Source organism: Pezoporus occidentalis, unplaced genomic scaffold (assembly GCF_034315485.1).
Source record: "Pezoporus occidentalis ecotype Australia unplaced genomic scaffold, CSIRO_AGI_Poc_V1 ctg158, whole genome shotgun sequence".
Classification (NCBI taxonomy): Eukaryota; Metazoa; Chordata; class Aves; order Psittaciformes; family Psittacidae; genus Pezoporus; species Pezoporus occidentalis.
The window spans coordinates 1,260,620-1,288,293 of record NW_026913404.1 but is presented as its reverse complement, the minus strand read 5'-3'; the positions used below and the strand labels follow the sequence as shown (position 1 = coordinate 1,288,293).

At 39.0% G+C, this 27,674-nt stretch overlaps 1 protein-coding gene and 1 long non-coding RNA gene across 6 annotated transcripts in view; one reads left to right on the top strand and one right to left on the bottom strand.

Annotated features, from left to right (window-relative positions):
• The window catches only part of LOC134160155 (uncharacterized), a 59,387-nt gene extending 36,475 nt beyond the window's left edge, over nt 1-22,912 (bottom strand). For all 3 annotated transcript variants that reach the window (XR_009963467.1, XR_009963466.1, XR_009963468.1), the window contains exons 1-3: nt 22,184-22,912; nt 18,750-18,902; nt 8,795-8,881 (exon numbers count right to left, since the gene is read on the bottom strand). This is a non-coding gene — a long non-coding RNA (uncharacterized LOC134160155). The remainder of the gene's footprint in view (nt 1-8,794; nt 8,882-18,749; nt 18,903-22,183) is intronic.
• The window catches only part of SHISA9 (shisa family member 9), a 188,154-nt gene that overhangs the window by 38,434 nt on the left and 122,046 nt on the right, over nt 1-27,674 (top strand). The gene's annotated exons all lie outside the window — the stretch shown is intronic.

Genomic DNA, 27,674 nt, shown 5'->3' with positions numbered 1-27,674 from the left:
ATTTATTAGTAAGTTTTATGTACTTTAATACTACAAGTGAGTGGCTTCAGATACGAAAAAGAGGTACAAACCTGATTGTAGCAAGAAACATCTCACTGACTCGAGAGGGATGGAAGCAGCATATTACAAAATATACAAGATAACCATGAGTCAGTTCATTTCAGATTGCCATAATGCAGGTATTTTGATACTATTGTGCAAACAATTACTGAGTACTTTATTGAAAGGCAGGTAAATAACATCTAAGTTTGGTTTTTTTTTGAGGATGTATGAATGAGGAACTCAGTTTAAAAACCCCAGCCTAAGTCACTGCTAGTCTTTGGGACTCATCCTGTAAAGTGCTAAGCAAATATTTTCTCTATAAAATGTGCCTTACTGAATAAAATTCTAATTAGAGTAATTAAGCTTTGATAACTGCTATGTCATTAAACATAAATTGGCTAAATACTAATTGTATTTGCATTGGAGTATGATTTCTATTAATGGATACATTAATGTTTATACTTTGCAAACTCTTTTGAAGTAGAATATTTAAGTCTATACTGCTTAATTTAAAATGAAATATCCTCTGAATACAAAACCTGGCATGGCACTGATGGAAAAGGTTCTGGAAAGAAACATGGTCCTGATCTTCCCTGTTTGTGATTAAGAGCAGCAGAGGAAAGGTGACTGTTTGCTTTGTGGGCTTCCTCCACTGTAGAGCAGGGGAGCTGTGTGTCAGTCTCTGCAGCATAAGGCAGGGGATGCTGTGGGGTTTCTTTACCTTGGGCCAGCTGCCACTGATCCTGCAGAGCCTATGATGCAGTCTCACTAAGCTGCTTGCTCTAACTAAATTCCTTATTCAGCAGTAAAGTGTACAGTGGGACTCCATAGTTTTATATATGACGAAAGGTACTAAAACCATACAGCCATTTTCCACTTCAAAACCAGGAGCACCTCCCTATCAAAACCAATCCTAAATAAGGAGGTAAGAGATGTAAAGTGCTATGGAATAGATAATAACTGAGCTATGTAATGTGTTTCTTATTGTGGCACTGGGGATGAATACAGAATTCTCCTGTTGAGCAAGTCAGGAAATCTTTATTCCTTAAGTGATGCTAGGGCCCATTGACAAGCCTTACTGGACTTGTCTAGGAAAAACCCCTAAACCAACAAACACAACAGCAAACCCCCAAACTGGCTTTCTGCAGGTTGTTAATTGAAAGGGGAACCTGAGGCCACGCATCGGGTGTGTTCAGCATGGCTACCAAAAACTAAGCATTTCCTCTGGGAACTTAACTTCACTCATAAAGCCTTTTGTATAGTTGGTCCAGCCTCACTTCATCTCATTTCCTATCAACAGACAACGAAGAATTATTTGTCCAGTTTGACTCAGAAACATGAAGCCTGCATTGCTGTTCTTGTACCTGTGGCATCTAACTTGCCACTGCTCTTTGACAGAATTATTATGATTTCTTATAAAATAACAGTACAATGCAAGTATAATCCTCTTAATTCTTTTCATCAGTGTTCCTAACATTAACCTTATTCACTGGAATATTTTCAGAAAGCAAAAACTGGGAGAAAAGAACCTGGACACAAACTCATTTAAATATTTGCATGAATATTCAATGAATAGGTGTGCATTATTTTCTAGTTATTGCTTCCATGAGGAAAATTATGCAAGTTACGGAAATTAGACAAAGTTCAAAAAGCACACAGTAATAAAAGTATTAGGGGGAAAAAAGCTTGAGTTTAAGACCTATTGCTTTTCTATTAAAAATTATTGTCTAAAGCCTATTTTCAGGCATTTCCAAATTCAAGTAGACTAAAATAATTGATTAATTATATGCCAGCTGACCATTAATTTTATTTCATAAACCATCCAATTTTCCAATTTAAATACACTAAATGTTCAGTGACATCCCATAATTCTGGAATGGAAGGCAAGAATATGAAGATCACTTTTTCTATAAATAACGCTAAACAGCTGGAAATCTGAAACTCCATGTGTCAGACACTCCAGCGTGTTTCCAAGAGCTTACAGTGGCTGACATGCTCCAGGACAGATCGCACTGTTTCCATCCTGAACATTTGCTGGTGTTCAGTATTTCTATTGAGCCTTAAGGATAATCCTAGTTACCACACTAGTACTGATATTTAGAATTCCAGGAGTTTGGAGGCTGTCTTTTGGCCTAGGCATCTACTGCAAATATTTTACACCATGTGAGTCGTTGCTTTGTAAACCCAGACCAAAAATATCCTCTATGGAGGTGAACTTTATATCCAAGGTTTGGGTCAAAGCTGAATGTGAGGTTCTCTGGAACACAGTGCTTGCAGGGAGGTTTTGATTTATACTCAAGCTGGTATTGTCAGCCATGTGAGATGAGATGAGGATGGTTATTAGTCACAAGGGATAAAGCCAAAAGTAAACAAGGGAATTTCTTGACAAAGCACTGCCTTACATTTTGAACTTTCAAACAAACAAACAACCCCCTCTCTTGACCTAATAGAAATTAAGCTGTGATTTAAGCAGTGTAGGAAACAACTGCGACAAACGTAGCTCATACACCATTGATGTAATAGCGACAAATGTAGCTCATACACCATTGATGTAATAATTGATCATTTCTTCAAGAGGAATAAGGGTAGAACTCTACATATACTCAGCACCTGATAACAGAGATAAAACTAGTTGCTGCCATTTGGAAACTGGCCACATTAGGGCAAAGGATTCTTAAAACTTAGAAGGGGACCAAGAGAAGGAAGGTGTATTAGGGGAAAAATGTGTGGCAAAAGGAACTCTGGAGAAGAAGGAGTACAGGAGGTAAAGTGCTGCTTTGGTGTCACATCAGCCATCTCATTCCACAATCTACATTCTACATTATCCATCCCCTATGAAAACACACAGGAAAATCTACTTTCTGGAGGGAGAGTATAGGTGTCTGTAAGATGAACAGAATTCTTCATAACAAAGAAAAACCTACTATTTTGAATGGTGTTTTAAATAACAAAATGGGAAATGTAAATGGTCTTTACAGTGTTTTGCAAAGATTAAAGATGACAGAAATATATTTGAGTTCAACAGATTGTCTTACAGTGAAAAATAACTCTGTACAATAGTTTAAGTGCTGAATAAAATGCTTTGTGACAGAAATTTCTCATAGAGAAAAAAATTGAAGGAGGCACTTCTTCAGCACAGGGTGCATATATTTGACACACTGTAAAATTCACAAGTATTTAATTGTCAAATTTGGAAAATAAATGCAGTGAACTCTGCAGTTTTCAGGCAATGTCTTGTCTGGTGATGCTATTGTGAGCTGAATGTTTTAAAAGTCACAAGCAGCCTTTTCTAAATGAAAAATCTATAATCAGGCATTCCTAGCTGATTAGGTTATCAGTCTAATTGGATTATCTGAGCACGCTGCCCAGAGAAGCTGTGGCTGCCCCATCCCTGGCAGTGTTCAAGGCCTGGTTGGATGGGGCTTGGAGCATCCTGGTCTAGTAGAAGGTGTCCCTGCTCATGGCAGGGGGTTGGAACTGGATGAGCTTTAAGGTCCCTTCTAATCCAAACCAGTCTGGGATTCTATGATTCTGTGATTATCAGTGAATTTGCTGGCTGAAGCACTATATGCCTTTGGAATATTTACCCCGAGGGCTTTCCTCATGCTGCAGTTATGCCTGCATGACTTTTTTGCTCATTTGCAAAGGCAGATGACTACACAACTTGTAGGAGCCTCAGCTCTTGCCTAACAGTTGAAATTTGACATTGAGTAGCATCCCAGGGTTTGTGCTTTTTGCTCTAGTGTTCACAATACCCTCACATCACCTGTGTTTAGGAGCTGTGAGGACTTCCATTTACATGTTGCTAAATAGCATTACAAGGTCTAACAGAATCTCATCCTCAGACTAATCAGTACAGCATTATATTACCACCCAACAGCACACCGTGATGAAGTGAGTAAACGTAGAGGTTTTCAAACAAAGCTAAGCTGAGGATAATTCAGTTTGGATCACAAATTAGATGTAGTGGTAAAAACTAAATTTCATCTAATCTTTGAGTATTGAACTTTGTGCATATCTCTAGGAGGAAACAAGAACATAACAGATTATAAAGAAAATAATGCTTCTGCCTATAGATTTTCTGTTTTATTAAATGTGTCATGATAATTATTTTGTAAATGTAATTATTTTTTCATATCAGTATTAAGAAAGAAAAGCAAATAGGATTCAATCTAATTTATGAGACTTCGGAAGATAATTTAAAGCATACTGATTACAGTGTATCAGTCATAATTACAAAATATATAAACTAAATAATATGAACTAATAACCTGCTGGTTTTAGACCAAAGAATCAAAATGCAGAATGGAAGTTCTTTTTTTTCCATGCACTTAAGTCAAGAAATCAAGACAGCTTTATGTAGTTTTATGATAGTTCTGGAATTTGACAATTAAAACAACCAAAATCCCATTCCTCCAAAATGAAAGCATGAATCTTCAGAACTAAGCACTTGACTGCATTTTTAAAATTGATTTTTAAAATGTATTTTTCACTTGCTTCTTGCAATGCTAAATAAAAGCATAGTTTAATTAAAAAATTAAGGAGAATCAATTTGTAACAAATTTATGAAAGCATATAATGGCTCTTACATAATATTGAGCAGCCATACTTCTGATTTAAAAAACTGATTTCCTACATAATCATAATGAATGATTCCAGAAATATTACTCTGGTTCTGGGTTTCCCTCTTCTTACTGACACCTTAAAACTATATTGATAATGCTCAGACCTGTGTTGGACCATGCACAACATTCTTGTTCACAAGCGAAACTTCTGATGCACAGGGAAGATACTATCCATGCTTTAGCTCTTAGACTTGCACTTTCTTTTTTCCTCTGTTTTCAGAATTAAAACTCTTTTCACTTGTGTTGCTCCTGGGCATCGAATACAAGTTTCAGTCTTTGGTCTGTAGGAATTTAAGAGTTGAAGTTACACCCCGACTATGCTGGGGTGCTCTTTCTGCTCTCCTCTCTTGGCACTCCAGTGCAACAGTGAGCACCACCCTACACATGGTACAGAACGATTGCTCTCAATATGCAGCAGAATTTCACAGGGAGAGAGCTGAAACATTTAGGTTCAAGTTCCTAAAAAATATTGTATGTACTAGTATTCTGGATTCAGCTGTAGCAGTTATTTTTCTCTTTCTTAGTAGCTGGTGCACTGCTGTGTTCTCAACTTTAGTCTGAGAACAGTGCTGATAACACACCAATGTTTTTAGCTGTTGCTAAGTAATGTTTACCCCAATCAAGGACTTTTCAGTCTTTTGCTCTGCCAGTGAGGAGGGGCATGGGAAGTTGGGATGAAGTAGAGACAGGAAACCTGACCCAAGCTAGCCAAAGAGGTATTCCATACCACAGCATGTCATGCCCAGTATATAAACTGGGGGGAAGTTACCCAGAAGGTCCAGATCACTGCTCAAGTTGGGCTGGGTATAATTCAGTGGGTGGTGAGCATTGCTTGTGTTTATTGTTTTCTTTTCCTTTTCCCTTTGAGTTTTATATTCTCTCTCGTTGTTATTTCCCTTAATATTATGATCATTGGTGGTAGCAGTAGTAGTTTTGCACTGTACCCTAGTTACTGAACTGTTCTTATCTCAACCCATGGGATTTAAAGTCTTTCTATTCTCCTCCCCCATCCCTCCTGGAGCAGGTGGGGAAGAAGGGTGAGGCTGCATGGTTCTGAGTTACCGTCTGGGCTTAAACCACAGCAACTAGTAACTGGTAAACAGGATTTCATTGTGGTTTGAAGTGGTAGAGAATGTGAGGCAGGATAATGCAGGGAAGCTGCCAAACAGGAAAGCCAGATTTTGCAGAACAGACAAGGCCCTAAAGCCTGCAACTAGTAAACAGTGAGCTGGGAATAATTTCTGTCCTGAGGTCAAATGGTATGGCAGAGCCCATGTCCACGCAGCTAACTATTCTCACACCTCCAACAGTGGCACTATCCATATGGGTTCTGGGAACAGTGTGTGTCCTGTGCTGTCACCCAAGCCATGTGCAGACACACGTGGTTGTGCTGAGCCCCATGCCAAACCTTCAGACACTGCAAACCAGGGAATAGGATGGACGACTGTGCTGATTGCTGTTACTGTGGCTAAGACAGAGGCCCTGTTTAATTTACTGTCACAGTTTGATTATCTGAAGGACTCACACTTAAGCACAAAGTCCAAGCAGATTTTGGCCAACCAAGTGTAACTGCAATAGCATAAAAAATTATCCCAAGTTAATTTTAATCACTTCAGAATATTATGTACAAGTTTTGTGGCTCTGTGGCACACAGCGTCTCCATGCACATTAGGCACCAGACTCAGGGACAGCACATCTCCCATTTTGGAGCAGCTCTAACACCAGTAGATCACCGCATGGCTCCCACTGCCCTCTGGGGCTGGCAATCACAACAAGTCGCCCAGACATGACCACAGTTTTGAACAAGCCTTCTCCAACCTGCTTCAGTCCCTTCTCTCCTCTTTTTACTGCATCTTGGCTTCTCTGAAGGTCAGCCATGCAGCCTTCAGAGCACTGAGATTTTCTGACTAGGATTTGGCATTTAAATTGCTTTTATTTTATTCTCAAGGCAACATTTTTCCTTTTCTCTTTGAGTATTAGTTATTCAGAAATGACAAAGACAATTTCCAAGAAAAAACAACCTTTTTCTCCTCTCTCCCTGCTTCTGTATACAGACACAGAGCTATTTTTCACTGTACTTGTTCTTATACTGAGGATAAGCATGCAGGTTGGGTTTATTGGTTAATTTGTTCAGCCAGTTTTGCAGAACTGTCCTTGGCATTCAGGGAGAAATAATTCTTTCCCATCAGCAAAAAGGAGACAAAAGAGCTAATTCAATACCGCATTAGATTTGCAAGCAGTTCAAGGTCTTATCAGGCTTAAAGATCTTTTTTCAGAGAGGTAGAGGTTTTTCAAAGGAATATATAGAACATCGTGAACTTGAAGTAATAGTTATAACAGTGGAGACAGCAGGGCAGAGGCAGTATGATTTCCATTCAGATTATGGTGACCTTGACACTTTAATTATAAGCAAACAGTCCATTACTGTTACATCTTTAAAAAGACAATAATTGCCTTTATATTTCTTGATTGCCAAGGAAAGGAATTTTGATACTCATTTATATCAATTATTTGGAAACACCTAGCACCACGGTCAGTTCCAAATTCTGAGTCTGATTTGCTGAAAAAAAGGGTGCCAGCAAATTTTCAATCTACCAGCCTTGGGCCAAGATAGGTCTTCCAACTGCACTTAAAAAGACAGAGTTGCCACTAGCTGTCTACCAACAGATGCAATTTTACATTTCTTTTTTCTGCATAATAAACAAGTTCCCTGAATTAAGAGTGAAGTACATCACTGAGTTACCATGTAAAGCAGGAAGGAATTCTTTAGAAAAAGATACGGGGTCTAGCCCTGAAAGTTCCAACCATCCTTTCTTCCTGTTGGCTTTTGGTGCTCACTGTTTCACAAGGTTTGACCAGGGTGAAATTAATCATTTGCCTTTTTCAAGTGCCTGCATTATTTCACTCCAGTTAATAGATGTCATGCTTTCCCATGAAGGGAAGCCTGAAGAGAATTGCACTGTGTAGAATTGGAGCACAGAAATAGTCTAAAACCCAAACAGATCCTGAAATTAAATACTTTATCTATCACCTACTTGCTGATACCTGCAAAATTTTCTTTGAACTTGTAAACATAGAAGAGATCGATTTTAAGGCACTATGAACAGAGGTGGCAGCCAGGGCCTGCTCTTAATCTATTAGTACAGCTGTATGTCACTTGAACAAAACTCCTATTAATCTCAGATTCTGTGTGAAAAAGAAAAGTAGGCACTGCATTGGCATGCACCACTGGCTTGTGCTGATGGCCAGCACAAGGTCTGTGCATCAGTTGTTTCTAAAGACAGGTTTAGCTGGAGCTGGACCCCTTCCCTACAGCCAATGTGAAGTGGCAAGACATGTAGCAGTGCCTGTTAAGAAGCCATGTGCTCCATGAACCACTACGGCAAGCTCCCCCTGCCACACACACACTCTCCTTCCCTTTCGAATGTTTGCTAAATAAAATGTTGAGACTTTTAAATATCCTTTTTAAGACAACACCCTTAAAAGGAAACAAATTAAAATCAAGCATGGGGTGGGAGATTCTACCTCTCCTTGTATGACCTGTAGTTTCCATTCCCTTTGTGAATGAATCTTCATAGATTCTTGATTGAACTTGCTCTTTTTCATATTTTTATTGACACAGTATAAACCAACAATAAACCTGCTTAGCAAAAGTCCTAGCCTGTATACAAAGAAGCTAGAATTGCACCTTGTAAAGCTAGATGCATTTGCTTCCAGGGAAATAAGTAAATCGGCTATATATGTTTAAAAAGTTTTGCTTGCTTTTGCTCCACCTCTCAGTTTACAGTTCTCAAAGACATATATGAAGAGGCCTTCCACTTTCCTCAGTGCTGCATATTTGAAACCGAAATATGACATTTTCCTGATCAAATTATACTTTTGACTGCTTTTAGCAAACCAGTGAAATATTAGAATAAAATAAGTCTTTGGGCACAGATTTTGTGAGGGTAGATGCACATTTGCAGCATTTTAAGGTTTCTTAGTTCCTTTGCTTCCAACAGCCTGACTCAAAAACTTCATGTTAGCTGTGTGGTTGAAGTACTTTGTTAAATATAGACCTAAACAAGAATTCTTTGGCTAAGACAAACTCATCCAATCTTCCATTTATGAAATAAAACAGATCTTACCTCAGCCCTCGGCATTCTGAGACAGAAAATTCCTGTTTCTGCTTATAAAGAGACTGATGCCAGGGAAGTTTCCCAGAAAATGGTGAGCTGTAACAAAACATACTCCTTGTGAGGTGAAGTTCATAGTCAAGAGAACAATGCAGTTTCCAGGTCTACTGAAGTTATTAAGCTTTTCAGGAGAAAAAAAAAATCATCTAGTACCAAAATAAGATTCAGACACCAGTCCTACAAACGACTACGAATAAGGGGTTTTCACATGTCAGCATTCAGTTCTATGAAGCTGCTGGGCTTTGCAAGCCCTTGCAAGATGTGAATAAGGTTTAGAAATCATCCCCTTTATAAGGAGAAATTATTTGGTTTAAATTTGCTCAGCAGTAGAAACAATAAGGAATTTGCTTTATTTAAGAAGAACACTTAAAATTTATTTAAAAGACAATAAAAATACTTTTATTTGGAGATTCAAAAAAGAATTCCACCAATAGAGATGTGTCTTTTCCATCAATAGAATCCCGTCAATAGACATATGTCCTTTCTCCAGGCTCTGGCTCAGGCTTGACTGCCAGCCTGATAGCAAAGGGAGTTTTTTTACGGGGAGCACCCTAATGCTACCTTACTGCTAACGGCTACAGTTTCAAAAAGAAAGAATTGCAACTCTCTGCAGTGAGCAGAAACCCCTCAAAACTGTGCAGTAAAATTGTGATTCTGAGCAGCTGTGTGCTGGCAAGCATTTCTCTCATTTGGAGATACTTACACCTGTCAGGATTTGGGTGAGCTCACAGCTACTATCCCTGCCATATAAAATCCAGTTTGGATCCCCAGAAACCTACAGGTTTATCAGAGCTTGTAATACTAAACCACATCTTTCAACAAGCAAATCTAGAATTAGGAAAATCCCCCATCTTTTGCATCCATGTGGTGGTCTTCAACATTTCTTTGCTTCTCTTAAGTCCACCCAAGATCATGCCTAGGCTTTTAGCAAGTTCTTTGTTTCTTCTGCTGGTCCTGGAGTTGCTATGACCTTCAATGGCATTGCTTGTCTTCATGAAATACTAAGTTTGGCACTTACATTCTACCACAAAATACCATTCAGCACTTTATAAAAGGGGTAAGTAATACAGGCCCTGCAGAAGACCCCATTCTTGTTCTTCTGTTTTGTGTCAGCTGGTTGTAACTGTAGGCAACCCAGAGAGGGCCACATGCCTCAAGGGCTTCTAAAACTTTTGCCTCTCCTGGGCAAGGAGATACAGCTTGTTCCAGATGGTTACTAGAGATTGGTATTGCTTAGCTATATTGCATTGATATTCATTCTCAGAGCAGACAAGTGGTAATTAACCAGTTCCATCTGTATCTGTGTTTGGGCAGAGAGTGATTTATAATGACCGTTCCTACAAAGCAGCAGAGGGAATATGATGAAAAAGTCAGCCCTGATGGGCTATAGTGGTGTTGAGAGACTGATAGATCTGGCAAAGCTTTCCATAAGAACATTAATATACAAGTAAAACTATAGCAATGCTATAGCAATGAACTTCCTACAGCCTGAAGTCTGAATACAGAACATATACATCACCTTGCTATGCTATTCAACTGTAAAAATTACTTCATGACAAAATTTACCCAAATACAGAGACACTGAAAATACTGTCTGAGACTACCATTGTGTAATTTTTGGTTCGAAAGTCCCACCACCTCAGATAAGTAAGGCACTTTCTAGTAAGCTTTACTATTCAAAATTGAGCAGAGATTCTCTGACCTATTTTAGAAAGCAGAGTGCAAAGTATTACAGTGCATATAACAAAGTTGACTTTTATTACTATTTTTGGTGTACCTATCATATCTGATAGGTTATTACAATCACATATCCATGAAGGAATGTAATTTCTGACTGCTAAAAAGGTTCTAATATTTAGTGTAAGTAAGGATCTTCTAGAGATCTAAATAATTCGAAGACTATTCAAAACTTAGTCTCATAACTATCATTATACATGGTCAGAGTTATGGTCATGTAACATTCTTATTCTGAATCATTCTGGTGATGTAAGGGACTTCATAGTATTTGCATAAGAGTTCTCTGAATTACTACTTGTGGCAGTTGTCACCTTGACATTGGGAAGCCCCCCCGAAATTCAAATTCTTCCAATTCACCTGTTTAATCCATAAAACAATATCTGTGGACAGTTCCTTATTTCCATACAGCAATTTCTACAGTATTGAATTACAAAGTTTTGATGCATTTCACTGTTTGCTGTCATAGATGTGACTCATTGTTTCCCAAAAGAAGCATTTGAAGGACAAATGCAGAACTGTTCTTGTTGGAGACGGCAATTTTTCCTTTAAGAAAAACTTAGTGGTATTAGTACTTGAGTACAGTCCTTGGTCCTGGGCTGCTGGGCAAATTTCTCCTTGGAAAGGTTGGACTTCAGTTCATCGTATTTTAAATGGGTCTTTCTAAATATTCTATACATTTTTAATAGAAGTCTAACCAACTGTAAGTTGATTCACCTGCTAAAAAGAGCCTGGTGAAAATTTGGTACTTGAAACCCAGTGACCTTTGTGAAGGCCAGCACTCTCTGTAAACCGAAAATGTTGCTCATACTGTTCTTTACCACTGGTTTGCAGTCCTGGTACAAAAGAGATGACTATAGTATTTCAACGTGGGTCTTTCTGTAATTAAAATAAACTTAAAAATAAAGCAAGTAATCTGTCTACGCTGTAGTAGCAGCTGTCAGAGTGAGCAGCACGTTGTAAATCACCTTCTGTTTAAAATGCAAGTGTTAAGAGTTATTTATAACTACACCATATAGTCACAAAGGACTATAAAGGTTTGGTGATTCACAGATGATAACAAAGAACATGCTGTGGGACAGACATGGGTGAGAAAGTAGCATTTTTTTTTAGACAGAGCCATTTGGAGTTCTTCACACTATTCCCAAGCAGTCCCCAAGGGCATCAGCAGCACCACTGGACTGGACTTCTACTCACTTCACCTGAAAACCCAGCTCTGCTGCAGCTAGTAAGAATTTTGCCCTTGTTTTAGTAAGAGCCAAATTTTCACTTCTGTGGCAATTATTTATTATGTGACAATTAACTGTTTATTATGGACAATTAAGACTATATTAGCATAGAACAACCAAGTGAAAACTTGACTGTGGCAGCTTTGCAGTGAGTGCAGTTATTTTCCAGGTTCTAGCTACCTCTGAATCATCAGGTACTGCTCATACCTACGACTAAGTGACATACATTCTATTTTGCTAAATACATTGTAGATGAGAGCAAAAAAATTGGCCCAGGGGTTTCAGCTGGGGAAAAAAGGCAGGTTCAACCTGATCTGGCAAACTATCCTAAAACTATGCAAAGCAAAAGTATTTCTAATTTGACAATTGTGATCTTTTTAACATCAGGATTTTAGTTAGGAAAAATGTAAATAAAAACTTAAAGTTTGTCAGAATATCCTAGAAAAAGAAATCCCATGCTATTTAAAGCTTGATAAAGACCAGCTTTCAAACAGATTGTCTCCTCCTCTCAGCTTTTCGACCAGAGAAAATGTCTGTTCTGAGGACCTTGACACCACTATGGAACAAAGTGACCTTGGAGTGCACCATTACACATATAAGATAATTCAGGGCAGGCTTTCAAAATTTATATGCCACGGACTCCATAGTTATACATTGCTGATTGTTGAGGAAGAGAACTTACAAATATACTGAATTTTTAAATCTGAAGGCCTTCAATTATGGTGCTGGCCATTGGTCTTGTGTATGGTGACTTTAAACCTCTTCCCTGGCTGTGATGTGTGCAATGTGATTTCTGGTTGATCATCATCAGATGCAGCTAAACTGTAAGAATTTAAAAAACACTGATAAATATCAAATTATTTTAACTATATTGAATTGATTGCTGGAGATCTGGGCTCTGATGAAAAAGGAAAAGCTTTCTTCCTGCTTAAAGGGACTCTCTCCTGTTCTGCTGTTTGCAATATTTGATCGATTGCCTCGCTCTGGCATAATTGAATCTGCCAGAACTTTGGGAAAGAGCTGGATTAAGTAGATCTGTGGACCAAAATTTTGTGGCGCAGCTTTTGGAAAAGAAAGTATTTGGACTGGTCTTTGCATACTGTAATAGTAAACATATGCCTGTGTGAGACCCACAGCCACCAGCTCAGAGCAGACGAGTAACTCGGCATCCTAAGTTGCTGAGTTTGTAATCTTTCTACTAGTAACATGTAGTACCATATGGATGTGTTGAGTTTTCAAATACCAAAGCTTTTCTAGTTACAACTAAACTTACAATACATGGCTAGCTCATGTAGAACAATGAATAATTATTACATAAAAGAGCAATTTTTGCTTATTGGTGTATTTTATACTACTGATCATAGCGAGAAGCACCATTCCAGTCTCCAGGCTTGTATAGCTTACATATTTCAGAATGTAAAGTAAGTCTACACAGAGAGATTGAAGTAGTATAGTAAATTAGAAAGCAACAGAAATGAGGTGGGTTTTTTTTAATAGTATCAGCTAAAAATTATTTCTTATTAGTTGTTCCTGAACAACAGCACATCAGTGTTTGCACTACTTTAAAATCAGTAGGAATAGAACCTTCTATCAGTTACAAACATTAGGAACAATTGTTAGATGTATTCCCTAGCCATTCAGTGAACTTAATTCTCTGTAGCTGACAGTCATAGTTTTGACTGTAATTACTGGAAATGGCATTGTGAATGATTTCAACGGTAAAAAGCCCCACGTAAGCCAAGATTTACAAATGGAAATCAAACTTAGTATCAGACCTAGAATTCACTGATGGCAAGCAAAATTTTCTTTATGATTGCAGTGTAACAGAAAAGCTACATCTACATCCAGATTTTATTTTTTTTTAGTTCTTTTCAACTTTAGGGTTTTCTTCTTTACCTTTCACTCTTCTGTTTTACTCATGCTTTATAGCAACTCTCAGAAAAAAACATATTACAATAACTTTGTCATTTCAAAGCATCTCTAAAACCTCATACCATTACCTGGAGCTAACACAAATCTAATCAGCTCATCCAGCTTAAGTTTCCATTGCTTGTTGAAATAATAGCTCGCAGTTGCTCTTGGCCAACATAACTAGTGCCTAAACAATACAAGCTCCAAAACCACCTATAAAACAAGCAAATAAAGACCCCACAGGCTTTGTAAAGGCTGAAACAGTCAATTGGATCCTGACAAAATAGACCATCTAAATGTTACATTTATTCTTCACACTCTGTCTTTGAAATGAAGAAAGAGTGTCCACATATCTTTCACAGTTCATTAATCTTACCAGGATACAGTGGCACATTGATCAAAACTAGTGAAAGGAATGCTGTCCACAGGTGACTAATATACACAAGACATCTAGTTCCATTTCTTTGGAGAAGCATGTTTATCCAGCAGAGTATCCTTAAGGATTTAATTCCAAACATAGGCACCCCCAGTATTTGTCTAAATAAAAATGCAAAGGCTCTTTTTTTCAAGAATTCTTTTGTTCTACTTAAAGTAACTTCATTGTTGAGGAAAAAAAAACCAAAATACATCTGAAAAATTCTCTTACACCTCTTTAGGTTTCACATGAGAGTTAATTTATGACTTCAGTTAGATGGGGAAAGAGATGAGATGGAGACATCTACTAGTTAAATGTCTTATAACTAAAGAAAATGAAAATGAGTATTAGAAAATAAAGCTATTTGTACAGCTTGGCAATGGAAGAATGTATACTGAACAAAGAACTTTGGCGCGTACCTTGGAGTTGACAGACTAACTACACTTTGGGAAGAATAATTCTTTGGCATTGCTTTCACCACTTTGACTGATGGCTAGAAATCAATACGACATCTGCCATGGAAAGTAATGCCATTGACTAGTGTTTATTGCTTTTCTATCTTCAGGAATTAGATTTTTGACGTTATAAGCAATCAATTGTTACATTACTCATGGTTTTGCTGGTTTGTGTTTTATCAAGCAGCAGATGTTGACCTATGAGGTTTTGATTTTTTAATGCAGTTTAAATTCTTAATAGTTCTATGCATTCACTGACATATGTATTTCCTGCATACTGTTATAGTTGCAAACAGAAGTCCACATAGTAAATCTAGAACATGTCCATCAGGCAGCAACATATGAAGCTTTGGAATACTTGCTTAGAACAAATACATTTTAGATACTCAGAAGCATTTAGTAACATCATAATAACAATAACTTAGAACTATACATTAAAGAAACTACGCATGCTTTTAGTTCTTACAATAGGATACTCCAGGCTGTGTCTACTTTAATGCATTTATTTGGTTTAAAAATAAATTTGGTTTCAAAACTCTCCCTTTCTTGTCTTCTCTCCTCTCCTCCCCATTTGGAACATATATTCCCTTTGCTGAAGTATGTCTTTCCTAGGAGACATAACTGTTGGTATTGAGCAAATCCCAAGAATAGGTATTCCTCAGACTGTGATTTTCTGTACATTAATAGCACAAGTAATGTGCTTATGTTAATAAGACATTTTCAGTGTCTTAAAAAAACAATACAAGAAACCCTATAATTTTGTAGACTTTTCAGAATTAAATATAGGTGTAAAATTCAAAATCCACTTGGATATAAGGATTATGCTTTGGCACAGGCTTTGCAATACTAAACTACTAAAGTAAGAGTGAATATATGATAATACCCTACCAGAGATGAAGTTTGATGGAACAGGAGAAAAGATAAGTAGAAATTAAAAAGACATGTATATAAACAATTGTATAGTGTAGAAGTAATGTAATACCCCAGATTTTTGGGCTGTTTTATTTGACCTTTACAGTATTTATTCAAGAATAATGGGAAAATCTGGAAACTGGAAATTTATGCTTAAAATGTACATATTTGACAAAATTAGAGAATATACATGTGTCACTTTTTTATAATCTCAACATTTTAAAGAATCTGTAGATTGGTATCTGTAGGAATATGTTGTGTTTGAAGTATTTTCTGTATTCCCTTACAGAACAAAAATAAAAAAGACAAAACATGTATTTAATTTAGTTCCTTTGTTGTTGTGACTAAAGTTTAACTAGTTCAAAGGACATACATGCCAGAGAAGACTGTTTTATGGTAGAATAACGGGCCATGTTTCCACGTTAATCTAACTGAAGAACAACTGTTTCTGACAGCACCTCTTACAAACTGAGTCTTGAATACAACTCCTCCCAAGGAGAATTAGCAGAGCTGGTGAGTCTGGCTGTTCTAAAAGCCAGTTCATGCTCTGTATTACAACAGACATGTTTTCAAAAACACAAGCAAAGGAATCTCTCACACTTTTTGCCTCTTTAGCATAATAACAGGCATGTATATCTTATATCTTGTAGGTTTTTCAGTACTAGGGACTGCTATTAAGCAAATGCAGTAGAACAATGTAAAGCAGGAGTGAGAGGAACATGGACAAGATAACTCATCTCTTAGTCATATGAACCACTGTTTTCTTCTTACTAAATTGTTAATCTACAGATTTGTGTTAATCTAGAGTTTGTTAAAGAAATTTATTTGTTTTATTATAGAATCATAGAATCCCAGACTGGTTTGGGTTGGAAGGGACCTTAAAGCTCATCCAGTTCCAACCCCCTGCCATGGGCAGGGTCACCTTCCACAAGACCAGGTTGCTCCAAGCCCCGTCCAACCTGGCCTTGAACACTGCCAGGGATGGGGCAGCCACAGCTTCTCTGGGCACCCTGTGCCAGGGCCTCAGCACCCTCACAGGGAAGAACTTCTGCCTAAGAGCTTATCTCAGTCTCCCCTCTGGCAGGTTAAAGCCATTCCCCCTTGTCCTGTCCCTACAGGTCCTTGTTCGAAGCCCATCTCCAGGTTTCTTGTAGCCCCTTTAGGTACTGGAAGGCTGCTATAAGGTATTGGAAATTTTACTTGTAGAATATAAAAAAAGATGAAGGCAAGTAACCTATCCCTTACTCAGCAGGGGTCTTTGAGATGCAACCAGCAGAACTTACAAACCTGGCACATCTCTGCTGCTCCTCACCCCCCCACTCAGAACATTATTCTTCCACTGTTCTTAAGACAAAGTAGATAGGAGAGCTTCCCAGGCACTAAGGAAGTACATGCAGTACCCTTTCTAAGTGAATGCAAGAAAGTATCCCTGTATGAGATGAGGCCCCTAAGCTCCCGTTGGAGCAACAGGGTTTCTGCATCCCCAGCTTAACACTATGGGCCCTTGTCTGTGGCCTGTTACAGCCATGGAGTCATGGTAATGACTGCAGCTGGCTCTGAATCCAGTCCTGCAGAGGAGCTAAGTCTTCTCTCATCAGCATAAAGAAAGGCTGAGAAACCTGATGAGTAAAAGAATTGCTTTGAACCTTTTCTTTTTTAAATGGTCATAGAAGCAACTCTGTGTATCAAACACCATGTGGCATAAGGAAAAGACTATATTTTCCAATTTATGCATCATCTGAGGATCATTAGCATTTCAGCTACTGAAAACAATTCAACCTATTCTTAAGATAAAGAATCAAAAAAGTCAACAATCAACAAAAAAAGTTGATAAATAGCAAATATTACATAAAAACACATCACATTAGGCATGTTGAATGAAGAAATCTATGTGTTATTGTAACACTCTCTTGTTTACCTATGTTGTTATATTTCACTACAGTATGTTTTCCTGTTTACATGACAATGCACTTGTACATCAGAACAGATTTTACCCAACTATCATGTACAGGTTCACACTAATTCATACTACCACTGAATTCTCTCATGTAACATTAGGGTTTTTTCCTTCATCACCTCTACAGTTTTCTGCATTTCAGCCCTGCAGTTCATTTGTCATTACTGATTTTATCTGCTAGTAAAAGTTACCCTTAAGTCCTTTGTGCAAATACTCTCTTGGGGTAATAATATAAAATAATATGATCCCCTTCTCAGAAATGCAAAACATTGATGTTGCTCTACTGTCACACACAAAAAGTGGAAAAATATGAAGGAATGGAAACAAATGTTTGAAAGAGAGAAGTGCTACACTATGCCAAGAAACTGATTCTTGTCAAACTCCATTTGCTACATTAAAATGTTTAACGGAAAATGACTGGGTAAGTCTTCCTAACATGAATAAAGTGAAGTTTTATTGTTTCTATTTCACAATCCACAAAAACAGTTTCAATTGGTTTCAAGTTAATTCCTTTGGTTCCAATCATCAGACAAATAAAATGCAGCAACATAAACCCCTATGGTAATTTGAAAACAAACATGGTGTGGTTCAATCACAGCTGGCAGCTAATGGGCTTGAACTATCCTAATGGTATGGGGAGCAGGGTTTGAAAAGGTAAAACCCATGGGTTGAGACAAGAACAGTTTAATAATTCAAACAATTGAGATAATCAAACCAAAATAATATCAACAGGAAAAAGAGTATTAAACCCCAAGAAACACAGGTGATGCACAATGCAGTTGCTCATCACCTGCTGGCTGATGCACACCCTGTCCTCGACCAGTGATCAGCCCCTCCTGGCTTATTCCCCCAGTTTCTATACTGGCCATGATGCTCTGTGATATGGAATATCCCTTTGGCTAGTTCGGGTCAGGTGTCCTGTCTCTGCTCCCTCACTGGCAGAGCATGGGAGACTGAAAAGGTTTTAAAGGTTGGACTTCATGATCTTAAAGCTCTTTTCCAACCTAGCTGATTCTATGATTCTGTGAAAAGTCCTTGATTAGGGTAAGCACTGCTCAGCAACAACTAAACCATTGGTATGTTACCAGCATTGTTCTCAGACTAAAGCCAAAATACAGCACTGCAACAGCTATTAAGAAAAAATAAAGCCTATCTCAACTGAAACCAGGACACATCAGATGGTTGGAGATAATAAATGCAGAACATGAATATTTAGGAAGTCGGGCACCAGAAACTACAGGCCAGAGGTAAAATGGTCTGCTACAGTCAAGGGAAGTTTAAATAAATTACTTACAGAGGCATACTTGGGCTCTGTTCCTGAGTCTCATTTGTGCTGTCTCCAGATGAACACTGGAGTGCAAATGAGAGTTGGTCTCAGCTCATCCTTATGCTACCAGATTTTTTTTATTGTGATCTCACTGGCATCCTGGACTTCTTCTCCATTTATCTAAGAAAAAAGTTGAGAAAAGTTAAATAAGAAAGCTCTCTAAATTGGAACTATGAATATATTCTCCCACCCACAATGAATCTAGTAGATCTACTCCTATCTTTTGGCCAAGGTATCCTTTTAGCTAATACAAAGACTAGCAACAGAAGAAGGATCTGCTCTCCCCCACAAACAGGCTAACATGTTTCAGAAAGTGAAAGTTGCTAAGAAACAGCACACAAGTCAAACATTTCAGGTATTGGTCATAGAACCATAGAATCATAGAATGGTTTGAGACTTAAAGCTCATCTAGTTCCAACCCTCCGCCACAGGCAGGAACACCTGACAGAAGTAGTTGGTACTCATCTTCTTGGGCTTTTTTATTTGAGATGAAAATGTTTTAGAAAATCAAACAATGATAAAAAGTTGCCTGGATATTTATACAGGAAACTTTTAATCAGTGCTTGCTTTCAGGTGGTTCTTGCATGGAAGAGCCAAAGGAGGCCATTGCCCAAGGCAGAAAACTGGGACAGTAGAACAGCCATTGCCCTCCTGTTCACTTTTCCTCTACCAGAGCTCTGAAAAACAGACTGGGGCTGCTAGTAACAATATACTGATGATTTTACAAACTGGGGAAGGAAGCCCTGACAGCCCACCTTACAGAATGCCTTTCCCTTCTACTGGGAGAGGATTAAGGCCATTAGAAGAAGGTGGTGGTTCAGAGTGTGAAGGGAAACTCCACACTGCAAATGCTGGAGCTTCCACAGGGAGAGGCCACTCTGCAGTGCTCACTGGGCTCAGCAGGAGCAGTGGGCACCCCAGGTAATGTTGCTTCCCACAAAGGGGAATGTGCTAGTGAGAGATTATGAACTGGTTCTGCCAGTGTAGGTGGGTGGAGGGAGACATGGGGCTACATGAGGGCCAGGGTTTACACCTGTGTCTCTCTCCAGAGACAGGACTTCGGGATCTGGTTGAGAGCAGAGGCTGAAGGAGGAGATTCACAGCAGTCCAGTGCAGTTCCCAGAAGGGGACTGCAGCAGTGAATGGGATGGGAGCCTGCTAAAGGCATTTATTAACAGTTGGTGCTATTCTAGTGCTGTGTATGGTACTGACACGATGGAGTAGGAGCCTACTGTTTTTTCAATAGTAATTTCACAGAGCTGGGAAGGGAGAATGTGTCAGAGGATGGTTTCTCCTGCTGACCACCACTGCAGTGTGTGGCTTGGCACACCATCCTTCAGGAGCTTGGGAAGGGAAGAGGAGCATGCTGGAGATGTGCAACACTGGCTTTTGCATCTTTATTTTCTTTTCCATGTCAAGTTCTTTATGTCTCATGGGAGCTCCAAGTGATTAACCACAAACTCTGGTTGATGATCCTTTTAAAAGCAGTTTGCTGTGCTCCTGCGGAAAACCAGACTGTCCTTCAGGCAAAAGCAGCATATACAAAATAAGATGTATTTGCTAAAACTGTGCCTTTCCCACTTTGAAGCTGCCTGTAATTACATACCTAGGGAATAGTTTCATGTTTACGTTTTCAAGTGTATGGGTGGTTGTATTTAGCATAGTATTTTTCATCTTTTCCTTTCTTGTTACACTTTTTGTGGCCATAAATTACATTATATTATGTTACTGAAAGAATGAGGATTGAGGGCAAGTCACAACAGCCTTGAAACAAGAGGCCAACTTGTTTTGGTGGTGGCCAGCTCCTCTGAGCCTTCTGAAAGAGCTGCCAGCTGGCTCCCTCTTCCAGTTACTATTCAGAAGTAAGTCTGGCTCTTTCCCATGATGTCTAATGCCCAAAGGGATCTACTGACTGGTCTGACATCACTTATTGGGGAGGAAAGCTGGCCAAGTGCCACAGCCTCTCCACCCTGCAGCCAGACCAAATGGCTCTTGCTCAATAAAGCTGGCTGGGGGGCCTTGGGTTCAATTCTTCTTTTGGATTTAAAAGCATAAATTCAGATAGACTTAGCTGGTTTCACAGGAGGTCTTCCAGATTTACACCAGTTTTCTTGTGATCAGAGGCCAAAGTGAGGTCCAGAGTACATAAAATCAATCCAGGCTTTTGGTCTAAATTTATAATGTTCCTTTAGAAAGCGTTCAAGAAAGATTTATCCCCTGGTTAAAAATTCATTTCAGTTGACTTCATCTTTGTCAGCCATTGAACAGCACCCTGAAAATCTTCTTTTGTCACTAACACAGCATTTATTATTTATATATGTGATTACATGTGAACAAGACCACGGAAATAATTTCAGCTGTAAATTTGCTGTCTTCTTTCCAAAAAAATCATTGTGTCTTTATGAATTTTTTTTAAATTAATTGATTGCTTTCACAAACAGTAATAATTTAATAATTTATATTTCTTAGGTTGGTAGCTAATTTTCTTCACACAAGTACTGTCTTAATACAACTATGGTTACACATGTGAGCTCCATATAATGACCTCGAGGAACTCTGCACTGATATTAGTGGGATTCGTGTGTGTTTCTGCAGGCAAAATGTATGTTACTAATTTTCGGGCAGTATTTGTTTCCACGTTTTGGTTTTCAGTATCTCAGTCATTAGAATTAGAGAAACTTAATGATGCGCATTACAGTTTAAGTCTTTGAATACTTAAAGTTTTCTTTGAGTATGTTAATGTATTTCCTGGAAAAATCTCTGCTTTTTTATCAGATACTTTAATGTATGGTTAGAATAGATGCTACTTTGTGCTATAATGGAATAATGTGCTAAATTCCTCTTGGGACAGAATTTAGGAATACTGGACATTATTAAAGAGATATGCTGTTGGCATGTCAGTAGGTCTGTCTCTTATTAAGGTTGCTTTACACTGCTTTATAAGAGCAGATTTTCAGTTGCAAGCACTGAGAAGCTTCAACCACGTGAGTTGTATTTTCTGTGCTGTCTGCTTCAGACTACTAATTTTTAGCTAGAGAAAGTCCCAGACAGAGCAGTTCAGCCCTTAAAAAACATTTCGTCTAGCTCAACAAATAGGTGGGAAGAGGGCACAGGAAATAGCAGTGGGGATGGAGAAATGCAGAAACCCAAGGGAAGGAAACTAATTTGGAGCCAGTTACTGGGCAGGGAAATGACAGCTTTGGAAGATGGAGGAAGGTGAGGTACTGATCAGTGAGGTGTGTGTGCATTAAAGTTAATTGCAGAGATGAGTTTAAACGGGAGTCCTGAAAAGTGAGCTGAAAGAGATGGAACTGAACAAGGAAACGAAAGCTGAGGAAGAAAATTTTTGGAGGGACAGGGCAAGCTTTGGAAGTGGTTTCCAGGAGGACTTGATCCATTACCTTCCCATGGATCGTGATGAGGCTAACTAGCCTGTGGTCCTGTGAATCCTCCTTCTTGAAGAAAGAAGTGACATTTACTCTCTTCCAGTCCTCAGGAACCTCTCCTGATCACCATAATCTTTCAAAGATTATAGACAGTGACCTTGCAGTGACACCAGCTGGTCCCTTGGCACTCATGGTCCCATGTCAGGTCCCATGGACTTCTGCACATCCAATTTGTTTAAATGCTCCGTAACCTGGTCCTCTTCCACAAAGGTTGAGTCTACCTTGCTTCGGACTTTCCCAGGGGTCTCAGGCACTTGGGATTCCCAAAGGATGGTCTTACCAGTGAAGACTGAAGCAAAGAAGGTTACTGAGGGCAGCAGCCTTTTCCATGTACTTTGTCACCAGTGCCCTGGCTGTGTTCAGCAGTGGGCCCATGTTTTCTCTTGCTTTCCGTCTGTGCTGATGTATTTGTGAAAACCCTTCTGGTAGCACTCATGCCACTCATCAGATTCAAATCTTGTGGGCTTTGGCTTTCCTAACTCCAGCCCTGCAAGCTTGGACAGTGTCTCTATTTTCCTCCTGGGTCAACTGACTCTGCTTCCATATCCCGCATGCGTTTCCTTTATGATTGAGTTTAGTCAGGAGCTCCTCTTTCACCCATGCAGGTCTCCTGCTGCCTTTGCTTGATTTCCTGCTCACAGAAATGGACTCTTCTTGAGCTTGGAAGCAGTGATCTTTGAAAATGAAGCTATTGGAACAGAAAACACACTGAAATGTTAAATGTTGCCTCAGAAAATCACATTATAGTTCTGACTATCAAGGTTTCCTGCCTTGCTCTCATTAAGCAAGGCACTTCAACCAAATTTTTCATAGTCATTAATTTCTTATTTTCGAGGTGTCTGTCCTGAGCTAATGTTCTGATTGACAGAAATGCTGAGCGCTATTTATTGCAAGTGAATGAATAATGATCTTTAATTTGAACATGAAGAGCTTTATTATGGCTCTAAACACCATGTTCAGAGCATCTCAACAGTGCACCTCCAAGTGAGAGGATACTTTTGACCTTCATCTCTCTGTGCCTCAATTAAATGCAGCCCTTATCTTGCAAGAGTTTGTGATGTTAAATTAATTAGTCATTGTGAAGCCCTCAGAGACAGTAGTGATAAATGAGGCAGAAAAGTCAATGCAGGAACTATTTCTCTTCTGAGATGGTTTGAACAGTGCCAAACAAATAAAAATGGTGCCACAGACAGCATAAAAAGTGTATCAGGTGGTTCTGAGCAGTGTTTTGTGAGAACTGCTCACCCTTGGCGCTTAAAAAGGGTCCTATGGAAAAAAGGGCTGAGAGATTATGAGCTGCATATGCATGGAGAATACAGCACAGCTCCAGAGACTATCTTAAATTCTGGCATTTTCCAATTTTCAAATCATGATTTTGCAAAATTTGAAGTGTTTTTACATGTCGCTGTGACAGTGTATTTGATACTTCAGCAGAATAGGTGATGATAATAGGTGGTTTTTTTGTTGGTCACAGCCCTTCAGCTTTTCTTTACTTTGTGACTCAGATGGTTATTAATATGCTTTGATTATTAACATGCAGAGGTTTGTTCACTAATGAAACTACAAGAGTGTCTCTGATAGTGTAAGAAACAGCCTCATTAGAAATAACACCTTTCTCAGACAAACACTGAACTTGGTATAGAGTTAATTATCCATGTTTTGTCTGAAGTGAAATATACATCTTAAATGGTCTCTAATCAAGTGTTCACTCAGAGCTTAACAATGTGCGCATATCTTGATTATTGAAAAAAATAAGGTAATAGAAAACATCTATATTGCAAAGAAAACTACATATTTTCATTAACATAATGGAACACATTTTCCATGGAATTATGGTACTGTAACCCCTGCAGTTTTGTCACATATTTTATTCCATTCCTTTATTTTCACAGGTTTAAAGCTTGGCTGAAAGTCTAAGCTAGAAAATTATAACATGAACACTTTTCCCTGTTATCTTTCAAAAAAAATCAATTTTTTTTGAAGTGCCAGTTTTTTGAGTTCCAACTACATGGAGTTTTCCTCTAAAAAGTGGGAAATGCACTTCTGATCATTCAAACAGCAAATGAGAAAGTTTCCTCCTATTCACTTTGAAGAGATAGAGAATTAATGAACTTCAAACCTGAGCATACAAGCCTTTTGATAAAAATTTTGCTGTGGTTAAACCCCAGTTGAAGCTGTATAGCCAGCAAGCTGAGACTGAAATAAAGGGTGAGTCAGTGCCCCCATGCTGCTGGACCTTCAGCACTTCTTGAGTTCATCTAAACTCATGTTTGACACTAATATGAGGTTGTACCACAACCTAACTTCTCTGCTAGCTAAAAATCCGCTTCCAGTTTAGCCATTGTCAGTACATAATCACTGTTTTTTTTGTGCTGTCCCTTCTTCCTCTGGTGTATTTACATTGCTCTAATATGTTCCAAGACATGTCTCCTCTCAGCCTTCTTTTGCTGAGCTAAATGAGCTAAACTGTTAAACTGCCTCACACAGAATAGGCTTCTTGAGCCTGTTCTTTTGGGAATGCCCTCTCTGCATCTCCTGTGTTTTGAATTCAACATTTCCGTAATGCTAACCAGAACAATAGCACAGAGAAAGTCTTTCAAACACTTTCCATAGCAACACTACTATTTCCCCTTTTCCAGCTGCAAAACACTTCACCTATACTTACAAACACTGTACTACCTAGTAAAAGGCACATTTTCCACAGCTGTGGCAAGTGAAGGTTTGAAGTTATCCTGAATATAACATACCCGTATCTTTCTCCTCATCTGCTGTTCCAGCACAGTAGAGAAGATGGGACAGTACCGTGAAGCAAAACTGTCTGGAACACAAGCAATATGCAGTGAAACTCTGAACCAGACCTAAATTCTTCTCACTGGAGTCAAAACAGCTCATTCTTTATTTCAAAAATAGCAGAAAAGAACACATAAACACATAACCTACAGGAATATCCTGTAATATTTAAAATACCTCTGAAAATTTACGAGTACTGCTCAGTAATACTAGGAGCAAAATTCTAGATATGAGCTTCCAGAAAGCCAGTCGCATTTCTGCCTAACACATTGGAGGGATAGGGAGTGGTTGGGCTGGGAGCAGGATTCAAGTTTCATTGCTTCTGTTAAGTTTGGGATATCAGAAACACACATAGCACAGCTCCTTGGGCAGCCTGTCACGTCTGCACCTCAGCGTCCCTGAACATTGCCACTGGCCCCTCCACCAGCATCCACGGCAGGAACTCGTGTGAATTATTTCTTGTGCCTGGAAGAGGCTTCATGACTAACTGCATCCTTTCCATGTGACCTTGCAATCACCACCACAGGAAGTTTACACTTTGCTGTCATTTATACCTTGAGAACTATTCTGAATTGTGACAACTGTCAATTTCACCTAATTAAGGAGGGCTTGATGTAGCAGGAAAAAAGAACATATTTGCACTTGTGCTCACTCCCCTTCACCCCCTCCCGACAAACAAATGCTTAATTTGACCAGATTCTTCATGAGGCAAAAAGTGGTACTCAGAGGCAGCTGGAACTTGAACCTTCCAGTTTTAACATGTCAGTATAAAAAATAATTTTTCATTAAGAACAGTAAGTATCTTGTTGATGTGTCAGGAACTTCACAGTCTGAGATATTGTTAAAAATGTAACCAGCCATGATGGTTTCAAGAGGGATCTGTATGTATGGCATGCTCCAGTTGATGACAGAAATAAATCTTTTATATACAATGTCAAAGACAGAATTCTGCAGCCTACACAGAGACAATGAAAAGCAGGATGATCCAAGGTGATATTTTTAAGTCTGTACCACTATTCAGAATTATGCAATCACTCATTTGAATTAAGAAAATGAGAGGTACAAAGATGAGAAGACTAAAGGAAGGTATAAGGTCTTCCCAGCTGCTCAGTTTATTAAAGGTACCAAAATCTGAAGAGGCAACACAAGTAACAGAACTAGAGAACAGTGAAGTTAGTGAACCATGAAAAATATGACTTTTTCTTTCAAGCCCATAGCTCTCTTTCAACAGCCGTGTGAAACAGTTCTCCTTTGTGGGGGCTTTTTACTTTTTAAATGAATGGTTACAATTCTTTTTATTCTTGATAAAACCTACCTATCCTGTTGGCAGTAAGGGCATAAGTCTGCCTTTAGGAAAGAATTCTGAATGTCCATTCATTTCTTCTATAAAAAAAAAGAAAAATCACTTTTGCAAAAACATTTTGCTGCTGTCAACAGGTTTTAGTGATTTTGTTTGAAGCCAGTGATGCTTTAGCGGGTTAAATGCAGAAGTACTTGTTAGTTTGATGCGTCATGTTGGTGTTAGGGAGTGATGGGCACCTGTAGGTGCTGGGGGACCTGGACCAGGCACTGACATAGTGATACCAGGAAAGCAGTGTGCTCTGGGGGTGGTCCCACGGCACCCCAGGGAAACCTGCTGCCTGCAGCTCATCCTGCTCCCATTGCACAGAGGCAGCTTTTGCTTGTGTGATATGGTCAGAGGAGTGGGGTTGGTTTACTGTCTTGCTCCAGCAATGGCAGTCAAGTGCAGGGCTGCCTAAGAGGTAACCCCAGACTGCACAAATCCTATGGATCGTGTATCTTAATGTCCCTTTTTCATTTCCCACCTTTTTACCACCACTTCCTCTGCCCTGATCTCCTCCACAACACCCGATTACTTTTTCCCCAGTGCTCCCAATGTTGCTATATCCGTCCCAAATTTGCCAATTCTGATAACATTACCTGGGTAATTTTGGCCTTTCATGGCCTTAGTGATGCAGTTACCTTGCTGCCTTGCAAGATGTTACTCCCCAAAGGTCTTTGGAACAGCTCCCCATTTTTCCATGAAGCTGCTCCTTCTGTTCTATTTCTCACTAACTCCCCTTTAACCACCTGGGAACCCAGCCATACTGCACCACAGTATCTGTAACTTCAGTTGTTTTCTCACACTCTTTGCAGTCATGTTCAGCACTTCCTCATGTAGTGTCCAGCAATTTTCTATATCCTGTTCCCCTACCTAACCTCAGGCCAGGGCTTAGGAAGTTATTATTTCTAGTGTTGACTCCCTAAGATAGATTTTCCATATTTTTTCTTCCTATCCTTCTGTCAATTCAGATGGATCCTCTTTAGTTCCCTTAATTTTCAAATCCAACCGCATCTTCTGCCTATAAGCTTTCTTCCTTACTTACCTATCTCCTCACTCAGCTGATTCGCCTGTTCCCTGGATTAGGGATGTTACAGGATGAATTCTTTCTCCTTCTCCTAGCAGCCTCTTAAAATCTGAAGACAGTTGCTGGCCTGAAGGAAATTTAGTTAACAACAGAAAGGCTTCAGCAAAGAGAGTTGTTTCATTGTCAGCAGAAGCAGATGGAAGTGCTTATCTCAAAAGCAGTGCTGGAGCGCTAGTTTTTCTTTGTACACATTCTTAACCAGCTGCTTGAGTACCAACTTCTTGAGT